Raw genomic sequence first — 15,416 nt, 5'->3', positions numbered from 1 at the left:
CCTAAGGCCATCACACGTCTTATTTGGTGTTTACACCAAAATTGCTTCCTTGCTACAGTCATTGAGGTCAGGGTACAATGTTGGCCTTGGTCAGCCAGGTGACCAAAGAGAATCCTTTTCTGTAGAAGAGCCCCAGCTGTACCTTCTGGTCCCTGCGTCCTGGCCTCAAGGTCTGGAAGGGTGGACCCCAGGGGTCTTCTGGAATGCTGCCGATGGTATAGCTTTTCCTTGGGAAACCACATCGTGGAGACTGACCACATCCGGTTCCCTGGAGACAGTTGTGTCTAATGAGATGCCAGGTCTGGTCTACTGTCACGAAAGAGGGGCTTGAGGGCTGGAGTTCTGGGTAAAAATCAGACACCAGGGGCTAGTGATTACCAGCTTCCAAGGAGAAGATTGTACTGGAGTGGCTTTATCTCTAAGAGCAGATCAGAAGCTAGGGAATCGACAATTGATCTCAGTCCTCATATCATTTTAAACTAACACCTGATTTGAGTTGTTGTAAGCCAGTCCACAAGTATTTTGTAGCTATCTACAGTGTGCCAAGCAGTTTAGCCACAAGGACTTAAGAAGAAATATAAAACTTGATCTGGGAGGAGTTCCCATTGTGGCTCAGCAGTTAATGAGCCCCACTGGTGTCCATGAGGGCACAGGTTCTATCTCTTGCCCGGTGGGTTGGGAATCCCACATTGCTATGGCTGTGGTGTGGGCCGGCTGCTGCAGCTCTGATTTGACCCCCAGCCTGGGAAGGTCCATCTGCCGTGAGTGTGCCCTAAAAAGATATATAAATAAAAAGAACTTGATCTAGGGACCAGGAAAATAGAGTTGGGATTCTGCCCTCAGTCTGTGTCCAGCAACTATAATGGTTTGTGAAAATGGCTACTGATCTGTATCACCAGCTCTAGGTCTCTAATCTGAGCTCCAGGGACATAACTCCAACCATTGCCTTAACATCTCCATTATGATATGTGCTCACATCCTCCCCAGACTTGACATGTCCAAAACCAAATTTATCCATCAACTTCACTTCCCCTTCATCCCTCCCAAACCCATCCATTTTCCAAAGTTTGACATTCTTCTGCCCACAGTAAGCTTTTCCTCTCTGCTCCCTCTGTCCCACTATTCCTCAAGACAACTCAGATCTTCTGTTTTTTATGTACGAAATGCTGAGTGCCACAGAGCACAGCAGGGGCTGGCTAGGCTGTGTCACCTGAACCCCCCCCATCTTTAAGGTCTAGAAGAAAATTCACCTCCCATGTGAAGTCTCCCCTACCCTTCCAGGCAGAAGGACCTCTCCCTCCTCTAGGCTCCCACGGCACTTAATCTGAACCTCTTTTCGCTCTGTCTTCCTCCTCCCTTTCAAATACCAGTCTCTAATGTCTTTGTATCTCTGACATATTCCTACTACCCTGTACTTTTAGTAATCTCCCATCCACTAGAAACAGTTCTGTCATTCTGAATTTCCCCCTTTTTTTTGCACTGACTGGCGCCTTCTTGTAGCCTTCGCAATGAATAGTAATGGATCCCACTTCCAGTGTCCTTGTAGCTGCCACCACAGCACTCAGTTACTGTAAACCTTTTCTTGAAATCCTGTGTGCACTTCCCAGGGTTGAGAGAAGACAACGTGGAGCTTCACAAAAAGGGTGACTTTAGAGTCAAATAGATGTGCATTTAATTTGGGTTGTACACCTAGTAGAGGGGTGACCTTGATCAAGCCCCTTAGCTTCTCTGAGCCTCAGCTTTCCCTTGTGTAAGTAGGAGGGTAATGCTTACCTTGACTGTTTCACACTGTGCTCTCTCACCTCCCAGTGTGCACATGCTGTGTCTTTTGCTTAACTCTCTCCCTGACTCTTCGCTGAGAAAACTCATCCTTTAGGTCTCAGCTTATTCGCCACACTCCTCAAGAAGCACCTGGGTCCTCAAAGATCGGGTTGGTTGTCTTTTCTATGTGTCTATTGATTAACTTGCATTTGCCCAGGTCTCAGCACTTACTCTCTGCCCCCCACCCCCAGAATTGAATGATCTTTCTTACCCTTTCCTCTCCCTTTGAGGAACTAGAAACTCCATGAGGACAGGGACCAGGCTTTGTCAACCATCACATCCCATCTTTGCCCTGCTCCATTCCCTTTTGATCCAAAGAAAGTCAGGAAAAGTCAGCTGCATTAGGTAAGAATTTGTCATTCTACAATTGTGAAGAAAAGGTCACCAGCTCACGGAGCGCATATTAGCTGAGTGCATTGCAACAATTCAGGTCATCACATTGCTGGCTCCATCCCAGCACTGTGTTAGGCACTAGGCAATGGTCTGCTTTTGGTACAGAAATCAAATAATGTGTCTCTGAACTGATGTTAAAGCTCAATAGTTTCCAACTTTATGAGATTTACAGTCAGTTTTATATGTGTGAAACTACCCAAATCACCAAGGGAATTAGTTTTCTTGGAGGATTCCCATCAGTAATAGCAATTTCCACAGTTTGGCACCCATAGTTGTAAATAATTTGAAAAACTCAGCCACATATAAAATTAGTATAGCAATCTAGATACTTTATCATAAACAAAAATAATGATAGCTATGGTGCTACCTTCTATTTATTTCAGATGCTGTTGTTACTGAGGTGTATACTTATTGTATATGGTAGTCAGTAACACAAGCTCTAGGATGAGTTGGCTTTCATTTCAACACTCCCCCTGCTATTCACTAGCTAGGTGGTCTTGGGGAAGTCATTTCATCCCTGTGCACCCAAGTCTACTGGTCTATGAAAGAGCATAGTAGCAACTGCATTATAGGATTACTGTATGGATTAAATGAACCAATGCCTGTAAGGGCTAATAATAGTGCATGACACCTGCTAAATACTCTATAAATGCGAGCCATGATTTGCTAGAGGTGAATCTAACAGAAGACAAATGTTCGGATATAATGCCTTTAAATTCCCTGCCAAGGCTGCAGTCCTGTGTCTCTATATCATTCCATCCCTCAGCGTTCCTATTCCGTAGGGAGGGGGCAGCATTATCCACATTTTACAAATAGTGAAATTGAACCATAAAGAAGCAAAATGTCCACTAACCGAGTAGCAGTCTGAAACTAGAACTCAACTTTGTAGGTTTAAGTACTAGAACTCTTTCTAGGATGCTGTGAGACCATACATCTAAAAAGAAGTGTGAGACAGCCCTTAGGAGCCTGTGAGAAGTGACCCCCTTGATGGCCCTTCTGTGCCGTGGTTCTCCACAGATGCTCAGCAAGGTTACTTCTCTCTCCATCTCTGAGATAATCTCAGGCCATGTCTTCCCAGATATTTTTCTTACCTGCTTTCAAAAAAGCTATATTAGGGCATTAGATGAGGTCCTGGCTAGGTACTCTCTCCTTGGCTTCCTATGTTCCCTGCCTCTTTCAACACTCCCTTCCTGGGTTGTCCTGTGTATAGACATAGCTCACCTGGTTGCAAACCCTGATTCTTTGGAGGGGGTCTTTCTGCTGAGTCAGGACCCTAAACTGCTTGGGAACCCCACAACTTAACTCCTTTCAAAATATCTCTCCCCAATCACCCCCCCGACCCCAGTCCACTTTTCACGTCTGCAACCATGGGCAAAGGATCTGCAAAAGCTCCTGTCCTCTTCCTCTTCTTCCACCTCCCTCTCCTTTCCCATCTGGGTTGACCAGAGGGAAAACTCTGGCTGTATAAGACCTTGTCTGTGGAGAAGCAGCCCCTAAGAGTTTGTGGGTGGGAAGAATGTTCCTGTGTCTGAATCTGGACTGTTCAGGAGGACTCAGGATGCTTTCCTTTTCCGTCCACTAGGGGGCCGCTTGTAGGGGGATGGAAAAAACAGAGGCTTAAAAAAAATATATCATGCTGCTGAAATTTCAGCAAGAGGGGAAAAGAGAGAGCGCGTGAGAGAGAGAGAGAGAGCGCGAGAGAGTGCAAAGCAGTCCCAGGCTTCCTCGTCTCTTTCACGTCAGAGGCAGAAACCGACTGTTCTAAGGCTGTTGACTCAACACGCAGGGACAGAGAAAGGCACAGACAGAGAGTGAGAGAAGAGGGGTCCTCCCTGACCCAAGGAATTACCACTAGTGGAGTAAAGCCACCTGACTTTCTGATCTTATTTTGGTTGCCTCTTCTTTCTCTTTTCACTCTAGCCCTGCCAGCTTGGGTTTCATTTCTTCGGTGGAGCCTCCACGCTTCCTCCCAGGAAAGGAGGAAGGGAAGAGAAGGGAAGAGGTGGCTTCTCTAGGTGAGCGCATCAGCTGGCTTCAGCCCGCACAGGCAAGAATTCTCTTCGCAGGAAGCTCCTCTTGCTCCCCTGCCGCCCACCCCCCAGCCCGGTAAGTCCAGCGCACTTGCTCCTTCGATTTCCTCCCTAGTGTGATTTCAGCACCACGGAGAGCTATGAGATGCATTTCAGTTCCTGTGTCTCTGTGTGTTCTGCAAGGCGTTTGGCACTAAGGTTACATCTATCTCTCTGCTGCCAGTCGAGCCGGGTTCTGCGTAGGGAAAAAGAAAGGTGCCAAACTATGTCGACCAAATTAAAGGGGGATGTGGACTCTGGCCTTATGCGTGTCTGTGTGTGTTGTTGTTGCATAAGACAGGTGAGGTCTGAGCTAAATTGTCAGTTGGTTTCTGCGTGTCTCTGCGTAGGGCTGTTTTTCTTTTTCTATGTAGAATAAGAGGGAGGGTTTGGGGAATTAGTCGTGTACCTTAACTCTTTCCCGACAAGCCATCCATGGAGGGAAAGTGTTGCAAAGGAAGCCTGGGGGGTGGGGAGTGGAGGTAGAGTTAAAAGTTATGCTCCTCTGAGGGAGGTTGGAGGAGGTGGTTTTTTAAAATGTCAATTTCCCCAGGAGTCTCTGGGTTCTTGCTGTGGAGAGAGCCCACTCTAACCTTTTACTTTCTCCCCTGGTGTGACTCCATGGCAAGTGGGAAGGGGCAACAGGTGAGCATCAGGCTGGGGTGATTTGGGGGCCAAGGTCCCCCCACCTTCATGGTGGTAAGGAATGTGTCAGTGCCTTGAGCTTTGCAGAGGTTGGCCCATGTGGGCTCTACTACGTTTGCAAGGAGGCAGGAAGTGCCTTCCACTTTTTTTCATACTTGACTATGTGTGGTTGGAAAGAGGACAAAGTTGGTTCTGCTCTGTTTTCTGCCCGTGAAAGACAGCCCAAGAGGAAGGTTTGTTTCCACATGTCTAAGGAAGCAGAAGTGAGTCTACACTGGCCCTGACTCAGGAAAGCTTGAAGTGGTGTTAGGTCCTCCAGCACTGAAAGGCTCTACAAACTGACCCGTCATGACTTTAGACTTTATTGCTATGAGTTTTTGCAAGGTACTGCTCTGCCTCTTCTGCTCCCTGCCTCTCTAAAATATGTTCAATTAATTCCCCACAACTGCCTTGATTTGGCCTTGGAGACACTATCTGCTTGTCCCAGCCCTTCAGTTCTGCCCACACCTGCTTGGGTGGGGCCATTCAACAAGTAGTGTTGGAGACTTCCTTCAATCATCTGAGTCTCCACGGAGAGCATCCCAAAGGGGGATTTTTAAGCACACTGTGGTTTCTCATAAGAGCAAACGTTGCCTCAGATTGGCCCCTAACTCTATAAGGTTCTGGTCATTTCCTTCAAGCAAGTTGAGCTAAGAGAGAGTCAGAGATGGGGGAGTTCATTCCTTTCAACTGCCAATAAACTGACTCTTCTACTTTTAATTCAGTGGCCTGGGCCTCTCCTTCATAATGAACAAAATACTCTCTTTCTTTGGTAGGGGAGCCTTCTGAGTGAAAGACACAGTCCTGAGTGAAATGGCATCAGTGTTTATTTTTTTTTAATTAATTTTTTTAATGATGCTTGTCATTGGCTCTAGAAACCTCAGCATCTCCCTAGAATGTCAGGAAGTAGAATGCAGTGAGGAAAAGAATGAAGTCAGAGCTTGTAATGGTAGGAAAAAAAGATTGAAATAGACAAAGCAGAGTATCAGAAACCAACACTGACTCATTCATATGTCAACTCTCCCAACTCCTCCCATTCTTGAAATCTCCCAGCTTTAACAAGAGAGCGAATGGATTTCTGCATGGCATGTTCCTGAAGATTAAATAAAATTCATGCCTTTGCAGTGTACCCTATCCACAGCCACTGTTTATTCTGAAGGTACTGTATTTAGCAGTCATTATTTTATTAATGCCCTCAAATTCTCTCTAAAAGAAGTGCTCAGTGCCATTACTGGACCCATTTAATAAATGAGATGTAGGAGTTTAAAGTGCTGGGCGGAGGGTAGCAAAAGCAGGAGTTCTGGTCTCCTAATATCTCAGCACCTGTAAAATGCAGAAATGCTCATGTGTGGGAGAGCAGAGATGGACTGCTCCCCAGCAGACAGATTTGCAACCAAAACCTTCTAGTAAACCCAGAGTGAAGTAACAGCTCCTCCCTGTTGAAGAATGAGAATTGACTAGGAGTCTCCAGCTGTTGCTGGGCTTTAGTTCTCAGCCAAGATGATGGCCAGGTGCCGTGGCCAGTGGGGGACAGAGCTCTCAGCACTTACTGTGAAGAGAGAACCCCAGGTTGGTGGCCTCCAGGCTGACATGATGTCACACACCTGATTGCCACACACATCTTGCCCCAGAAATCCAAGTTGTAGGCATCCTTTCAGGGAACATTACCATGGATGTCTTGGTAATGATATTATCAAGGTGTTTGATGACTTTTCTCTTCTCAGAGCCTCCTCAGGGAACACCTCCATCGAGTCCTTTGTGACTCAGAACATGGGGAGGATGGCTAAGAAGCAGGTGAGGGCTGGGATCTGAGCACCTACAGGAACCCAGGAGAGGAGGGGGAGACTGGACCCAAACCCACCCCACAAATCACACCTCCACTCCTCCGGCAGTGTGAGCTCTCGCGTCAGGCCAGCATTCTGGAGAGAAGGCCAGGGTGTTTTTATATCCAGCCCTTTTTCACCAAGCAGGGGAGACTCTGTTGGGCTGTCTGAAATATGGAAAGATGAGGGATGTGGGGAAAGGTGGAGGGAAGGAGCTGGTGGGCATCCTGCCCCATTCTCTACACCCATGGGTTGCCATCTTTCAGCTGAGGGCCACTGTTACTTTTAAAAAATTGTATGAGGTATAATTTGCATATGATAAAATTATATGGTCTTAAGTGTTAAGATTAGTAAGTTTTGAGCACTTAACCACTCCCCCAAACAAGATATCTGAAAGTTCCCTTGTGCTTCTTTCTGATGCATCTTTCCCTCCTCCAACCCCATCACTCTCTGATGTCTGTTGCCATACCTTATAATGCTGTATTTTGCAGTGGAAATATATTTGCTCAATGTGTCTTATAGACACTAGACTTCTAAGGGAACATTTCAGAAGTCTGAAGCCTACTGTTTCTGGGTGGGTAGAGGAGGTGTGGGGGAGGGGTATATTCCTTGCCCAAGTTTATGGTCATGGGGTTGGAAAGTCAAGTGGTCATGTCAAGTGCGTGTGTGTCGAAGCCAATAATCAAGCCCAAATAGGAACCATGGAAGCCCTTTTAGGTCCCTGCCTCTGAAGTGACCTGAGTTATTTGATAGTACAGTGCATGGAGAAAAATGTTGAAAATGTCTCTTAAACATTTGGAATTCAGCATTCAGATGGCTGGGCCTGAGTCATCCCATTGGGGTTCTAGGAGGGTGAGGAAAGAGAACTGTGTGAGCTTACTAGGGAAAGAGAGAGTAGAGTTCATTGCGACAGTGCTTATGCCATGAAATTCAGCTCCATCCGCAAAGATTATAGCTGAGGATGTTGCTGTTTCTCCTTATTAAAGAGTGGCTTTAGAACCAGAAGACACTTTGCAGAGACTCACATACTCATACCATCATAGCTCCATCCAGGGTTGTCATCATTCACTCCACTCCTATCCCTGGTGGGCGTCGGACAGCGTAGGGAGTCGCTCTTCTACTTTACCAAGAAGAAGCAGCGGAGTTATCAGAAAGTTTTGATGACTTTGGTGAAAAAAAAATGTGTACACACACACACACATAGAGCTGATGCCTGTCCAATTCTCTCCCACCCTATACCTGTAAATGTTTTTACGTTCAAGGAATGTTGGACAGAGATGGGGAATTTTGTGCACAGTTTGTGCGTGAGGTCCTCAATTAAATAGTTTCTGGAAGATCAATCAGTAAATTAGAGAGAGTCTTTAGTAGACCTCAGAATCTGTCCAAGTAGATCATAGAGCTGTTTACATGCTTGGTGGGTAAGCAGGTCCTCTGTTTCCTTCCACTCAGAGACTTTGCCAAACACCTTCTTCCCAGGCTCTGGCCCTTTCTGGTTCACCTGTCTTGGGGAATGCAGCCAGCCAGCTCATTTATGGGACGGTTCCTTCCTGAGTCAGCTCTCTTAGCCGGGATCCCACAGAGGGAAGTATAGGTTGCTAAGCCAGTAGGTCATGGCAAGTGAGATGACAGCCACCGTGGGGATTCCCTAAGGTCTAGCTTAGTGCAGAAATAAAAAATGTGAGTGTTCTCCACAAAGCTAACTCTAGTAGATTATTTGGGAAAAGTGCAGAGATACACATTTGCCTCATCTCAGTTATAGGCTATGTAAATAAAGGTCAGATGAGATTCTCTACCTAACCGGAGCTTGATAGTCTTAAGAGCAGGTCCAGTGGGAGGGGGAAACTGGAATAGAAGTATTTAAATGCTATTTCCAACTGTATGTGAGAATCACCACTCCTTTACCTTGGAACATGACTTTGGACTAGAACTATATGTCTACATTTTGAACATGGCCAGTAGCCAGTATGTCACTTGGCAAAAGGAATTTAAACAGCTTTGCCCTCTTTCCTTTTCCTCCTTTGTTTTCTTGTGATAAAGTATATATAACATAAAACTTACCACTTTAACCACTTTCAAGGGTACAGTTTAGTGGCATTATATGCATGCACCCTGTCATGCAACCATCCGCCATCCATGTCCAGAAAGTTTCCATTTTCCCAAACTGAAACTCTATAGTTTTAAACAATAATACTCCTTCCCCTTCCCCCAGGCTCTGGCAGCCACCATTTTACTTTCCATCTCTGTGGCTCTGACTACCCTTGGAAGCTTACTTAAGCAGACTCATGGCACTCTTGTCCTTTTGTGTCTGGCTTATTTCATTTAGTGTAATGTCTTTAAAGTTCATCCATGTTGCCGCATGTGTCAGGATTTCATTCCTTTTAAAGACTGAATAATATTCCATAGTGTGTATTACCACATTTTATTTACTTAGTCATCCATTGATGAATATTCGGGTTGCTTTGTCTCTGCTTCTTTAATTCTGGCCAGTTGCCTCTACTTTACTCTCCAGCCAAGTATGGAAGGGTGACTCTCTGGTTGTAGCTGAAATTCTTCCCTTTCGCTGTGAAGACCAGGCAGGTGGCTTCCTGGAGGCAAAATGAGGTGAATAAGTGGGTGTGAGATATTCCCCACCAACTCAATGAGTTAGGTCTGGTTCCTGTACTCTGACCCTCATTGCCAGGTGTACAACAGACATAGTTGAAGTAAACCAAGACCCTAAAGCCTTCTATTCTCCTGCTGAAGTGCCTCAGTCCTAGCCCAGAGAGGTACCAGGAGACAGGGAGAGATCAGCATCACCCTTGGTTGGCATGTCTCTGGGTCCTTCCTGGCTGATGCATTACAAGGTGAGACTCCACAGTGAGAGGTGGAGTTCTGGAGTCAGGGACAAATAAACCGACAGACTCATTACTGCTTTACAACCCTGGGACCTCTATCCTTAGAGCAGACTCTGCCAAGCTCACCCCCACTTGGCTCCTATAATAACATCTTATTCTCTGGCTGTAGATGATTCCATAAAAGGTTATTACCAGGACCCAGGAGGAATTCATTTAATCTGGATGAATCTTCATCATCCTACATGGTATGGAGATAAAGAGGAAAAAGCCTGAGACACTGATCCCAGGACAGTATCAACCCAGAATGGCTAACACTGGGCAGCAGCTTAGCAACATCTGTGGGCTGGAGTTTAGTCTTTGATCCTAGTCCAACTAAGAATTCACATTCCTGGGCTCTGGCAGCTTATATGTTTTAATTATTTAATAATAATACTATCTAACATTGACTGAGTGCTTGCTATGGGCTTTAGCCAAGTGCCTGGCATAGAGAAGGCCCTTAATAAATATTTGCTGTTGTTACTATTAATAAATGTTTTATATACTTTATGTCATTTAGTGGCTAAAACATTATGACATATACTATTACACCCATTTAACAGACGAGCTAACAAAGGCATTATGATTTATGTGTCTTGTTCAACCTTTTACAGCTAAGTAGTGATACAACAGGAACTCAAACCTAGATTTGCAGCTTGGGCCTTAACTTCTTTCTTTTTCTTATCTTTTCTTTTCTTTCTTTCTTTCTTTTTTTTTTTTTTTACTTCTTTGTTTGTTTTGGTCTTTTTAGGGCCACACTCTTGGCATACGGAGGTTTCCAGGCTAGGAGTTGAATCAGAGCTGTAGCTGCTGGCCTACGCCACAGCCACAGCCACACCAGATCCAGGCCACATCTGTGACCTACACCACAGCTCATGGCCGTACCAGATCCTTAACCCACTGAGCGAGGCAGGGATTGAACCTGCATCCTCATGGATACTAGTCAGATTTGTTTCCGCTGAGCCATAACAGGAACTCCACTTAACTCCTTTCTGTTTTTGCTTTACTCACCCATTTGGCAGTTAATAACAGGTTCTATTGTGATTCCCTTTAAGTATCTTTAAAGGAATTTTACATTTTGTATTATTGCTAATCTTGTATGTGAAAACCCAGGTGCCTCTCCACCTAGATAACCAATCCTGCAAAGGCTGGGAGGGTCCAGCATAGGGCCTGGCTCAAGAAAAACATAATAGAGCCCAAGAAAAACTTCCTCATTTGCTATTGGTTCTGCTCGGCCTAAGTACAGGAGTTCCTATGTTTGTTTCCCTTGTTATAATAATGGTGGTGTTGGTGGTGATGATGATGATAGGTATCATTTATGCTTGTTCATATGTGCCGGGCACTTTACCAGGCTGGGCAATATAGTCTCGCACTTGATTCTCACCAGAATAGGACAAAGAGCTCTCTTTACCGGACGCTGCCATGTGGAAGGTGCCGAGCTCAGTGCTTAGTCCTCACCACATCCCAGGAGCAAAACCTCCTCCCGCCGAAGGAGAAGGGAAAACCCTGGTGGTGGCGCAACTTGAATTGAAAGAGTCGCTTTTCCCTACGAAGGCACAGAGGACAGAACCTGTAGATGAGGAAAATAAAGCTCCTAAATTCAGAGAGGCTAAATAACTTGCCCGAGGCTGCACAGCTAGTAGGTGGTGCGGCTGCTTTGAACTTTCTGCAACACAGCCCAAGTTCTCTTACTCCTTCCTGCTGCTCTGGTCTTAGCCATACCCTTCCCCCCATCATCCACCCCTCTTCCCCTCCTCCCCCGACCCCCGGGGGGGGGGGGGGGGAAATGCAGCCAGAAGCAAGGACTGGGGCTTTATTACCGGAAAGCTTGGCTGCAGATTCCTGCTCCACCAGATCCTGCCTTGTGCCCTGGGGCCATGACTGAACTGTCTGAATCTGAACTTCCTCCCAGGCTTCTTCCCTGCCCTCCTCACCCCGCCTCCCCAAAAAAGCCTACAAAGATCATGACCTCTTTAAAGAGTTCTTAGATAGAATCAAATGGAGCACAAGTACACAACACCTGGCATGGTGCATGAATGAATGTGTCACTAGCTATTTCCTGTGGCCTGGGGGCTGGGGGCAGCCTGGGGTCCTTGGCATTTTAACACGCTAACAATTATCTGGGCTGACCTGGATTTTATATTCTTCTCAAGTGCTAATGGGCCAGGTAGGTCCTTGTTTTACATCGTCTTAGTTTTAGGAGCATGTGTTGGCTATTTTTTTCTTCTCCTTTAGCACCGAGAACCCGGCTGGCTGATATTTAAAAGTATCTAAAAGATACCTCTTGCCACTTAATTACCTGGAAATTGTGCTGGACTGAAATTAATTTGAACCTTAAGGAGGTATGGGGTTTTTGAGCCCGACTCCACACTCCACTGGAGACTGAAGCTTCGGATTCCTTTTCTCCTGCCTTTCCCTCCCTCCAGATTCTTCTGCCATTCTGAGTTTTATTTATGAAACGTTTTCTCTTCCTTTATAATTATGTTTTCCATAAGAAGAACATCTAACAGCCACCTCCTGGCTGGGCTAGAGTAATTGGTGGAATTTGACGGTGTGCAATTTCAAAGGCTTGGGTTTTATATAGATTACCTTGAATTTATCTCTGCCAGCGCATCAGGAAAGAAGCGGCTGCCTGTCTCCTAAAGTATTGTAAACCCCACAGCCACTGAGCACCTGCATCTGTGTGGATGCTGTTTATCTAAACGGATTCTGTAAAACAGATACCTTCATAAACCAGGTTTTGCCAGCCTGTCTTGCCATCTCCTGTGAGCTTGTCAATATCAAGGTCAGCAGCCAGGCTCTGGCCAAGGGACAGGTGTGGAACGGAAGTCATCTGACAGCCTGGTGTCCTCCCTCTCCTCCCCACAGCCTGGGCCAGCTGCCAGCCAGGGGTGAGAGGGCACATGCAGGAGAGCCCAGGCAGCAAAGGGGCGATCCCCTGAGGACCAGATGAGAGCCCTGCAAATGGTTATGTCGCCAAGGGCAGAGGCCATGCAGTCCGTAAAGGGGTCATCTCCTCAGGGTGACCCAGGCTGTGCCACAGGGAGGTGGAACTTATAAACCCAACCGTAAAGCCTCCTGTTCAAAGCCGTATACATTTATAGAGATATAAATGAAGTTGAACGTCGGTGATGCTCACTATAAAAGCAAAAGGCTTCCTCGGTACCTATGCTTCAGGTGCAGATCAGTTCCAGGCTCCCTGCCTTGCTCCAACCCAGCCGCGTCCCCGCGCCCACGCTCACAGGCGCGCCACCCAGCTGCAGCTCCGAGCAGCCGGCGGGGGTGGGGAGAGGCAGAGGTCTTCTGAGCATCTGCAAGCGAGGCGCGGGCAACGACGTGTTCCTGTTATCTCTGAGGGCTGTTTAAAAGCAGCGAGGAAGAAGAAACGGGAACAAGTACTGCCAAAATCAAGCGGCTTCAAACAGTCAGGAGTCTGGCTTTAAATAAAACAATTTGAGGAAGGTTGGCTTTTCATTTGCCTCGGAAGCTGCCAGGTTTCTGCTTCTCATAGCTCCAGATGGGATATGGCGATGAGACTGCAGAGCCGGGCTGACCAGCCCCACATCAGCTGTCTTCCTGCGCCCCCGCCTGCCTTGCCTCCTCTGCCGCCCACGCTGGGCCGGCAGAAACACTCATGAAATCCTGCCCGACAAGTGTTTGAATCCTGGCTCTGCCACGTACTGGCTGTGTGGCCTTGGGGAAGTCACTTGACTTCTCTGAGCCTCAGTTTCTTCACCCATGGCATAGGGTAAATAGTTGCTACCTCTTAGAATTGCTGTGTGGGTTAAATGAGATGTCATTTTCTGTATGAAGGCTCATAGTGACCCATAGCACATAGAGGATCTTCAGTCAATGGAGTTTTTTGTTTTGTTTTTTGTTTTTGTCTTTTTTGCCATTTCTTGGGCCGCTCCCGTGACATGTGGAGGTCCCCAGGCTAGGGGTCTAATCGGAGCTGTAGCTGCCAGCCTAAGCCAGAGCCACAGCAACGCGGGATCCGAGCTGCGTCTGCGACCTACACCACAGCTCACAGCAACGCCGGATCCTTAACCCACTGAGCAAGGGCAGGGATCGAACCCGCAACCTCATGGTTCCTAGTCGGATTCGTTAACCACTGCGCCACAACGGGAACTCCCAGTCAATGGATTTCTATCTTGATGGACATGTTTATGGTGAGAGGATTGTGTTTTGAGGGTGGAGGTCAGAGAGCACCGGGTGCTTTGATATATATTCTCCCTGTGGGGTCGGGGAGACCCCGTGTGGCTTGAGACTGGCAGCAGGAGCAAGTACTTTCTGGCCACAGGCACTGGACTTGAACCCTGTCTTCTTTTCGTCTTGCTACCAGCTCTCCTCAGTCCAGCAAAGATCTCTGGGCTAGAGCACCTGGGGCAGCTACTCATAGGACCAAACAAGATAGACCTCACCCCCTGGAATTGCCTTTGTGGGGGGCCTGTCTGTATCCCCACAACTGGCTCCCTGGAAAGATCAGAGGCTCAATGCTGCCCATCTGGGGCACAGATCCCTGGGAAGCATGTCTTTGGGTAACTAGGGATGCCCTTCCAGACCTGACACTCAAGAGGTCAGCAAACCATGCCAAGGGCGTGGCATCCTCTGTCCATCCTCCAGTCACGGAGAGGGCAAGTGGGATATACTGGAGGAGAGGAAAGGGTGCTTTTGATCTGGAGCCTGATGTGTAATAGGTGGGGGTGGGGAGGTGACCACTATCTGTCAATCTCTTATTAAAAATGGTCTGAGGCACAGTCCAAGGGTTATTAAAATGCAGAGCAAGACTGTGCCTTACTCTCCTCCCTGCCCCCGCCCCTTTTTTCATTTGTATTTTATCAGCTTAATTTAGTGAGAGTGAAAGGCTCAAGCAGCCATCCTTGGAGACTGGGAGGGAAAGGGAATAACGCCACCAGAGAGGGCCAGTAGTGGCTTTCCTGGCGGTGTCCTCCCTCTGACCCCACAGGAGCCCCCTTTTCCCTGCAGTTAGTCTTTGTGGCCAGGGTGGAGGAGACAAGGACCATAGAGAGCTCCCTCTCCACACACACCCCCTTCTGTTGCTTCTATGCTTTCCAGGCGGCGAGGGGCTGGGGGACTCTGGCAACATCATTTGACAGTGGCCAGGAGATCCCACCTGCCACCCCCTACTCTGCTGCAGTATAAACCCAGCTCTTGTTCCTTGAAATGTTTTGCCCTTTTCCTTGTAAGTTCTTAAGGTCAAATGTTGCTAAGGGGATTATTTGCCAATGGTGAAAGACTGCTAGAATGGGAAAACAGCTTTTTCTTTTTCTTTTTTTTTCTTTTTTGTCTTTTTGCCATTTCTTCTTTGGGCCACTCTCGCGGCATATGGAGGTTCCCAGGCTAGGGGTTGAATTGGAGCTGTAGCCACTGGCCTACGCCAGAGCCACAGCAACACGGGATCCCAGCCGCGTCTGCAACCTACACCACAGCTCACGGCAACGCTGGATCGTTAACCCACTGAGCAAGGGCAGGGACCGAACCCACAACCTCATGGTTCCTAGTCGGATTCGTTAACCACTGCACCACGACGGGAACTCCTTTTTTCATTTTTGAAGTTTGGAGTCTTACCATGGAGTTAGGCTCAGCATCTGGCCTGACCAAGCCCTGCCAGCAATAAGGTAGGGACCATGGGGAATGGTGATCCAAGATCCATTATGAGGATGTTAGGATCTACTGGGTTCATAAGTCACCCACTGGATCCAAAAACAGCTCCATGTCTATTTTCAGTAGCATAA

General features: G+C 47.2%; 1 protein-coding gene across 3 annotated transcripts in view; it reads left to right on the top strand.

Moving 5' to 3' along the window:
- TNR (tenascin R) overlaps positions 3,784-15,416 on the top strand; it is a 424,403-nt gene continuing 412,770 nt past the window's right edge. For 2 of the 3 annotated variants that reach the window (XM_021063666.1, XM_013989629.2), the window contains exons 1-2: positions 3,784-4,025; positions 4,135-4,320. The gene's annotated coding sequence lies outside the window, so the exon portion shown is untranslated. Of the gene's footprint in view, positions 4,321-15,416 lie in introns of all 3 variants that reach the window. The other variant, XM_021063665.1, reaches the window with a different exon arrangement.

This window comes from Sus scrofa, chromosome 9, assembly GCF_000003025.6.
Source record: "Sus scrofa isolate TJ Tabasco breed Duroc chromosome 9, Sscrofa11.1, whole genome shotgun sequence".
Lineage (NCBI taxonomy): Eukaryota > Metazoa > Chordata > Mammalia > Artiodactyla > Suidae > Sus > Sus scrofa.
Note: the sequence above shows the minus strand (reverse complement) of the source record. Positions and strands in the feature narration are given on the sequence as shown.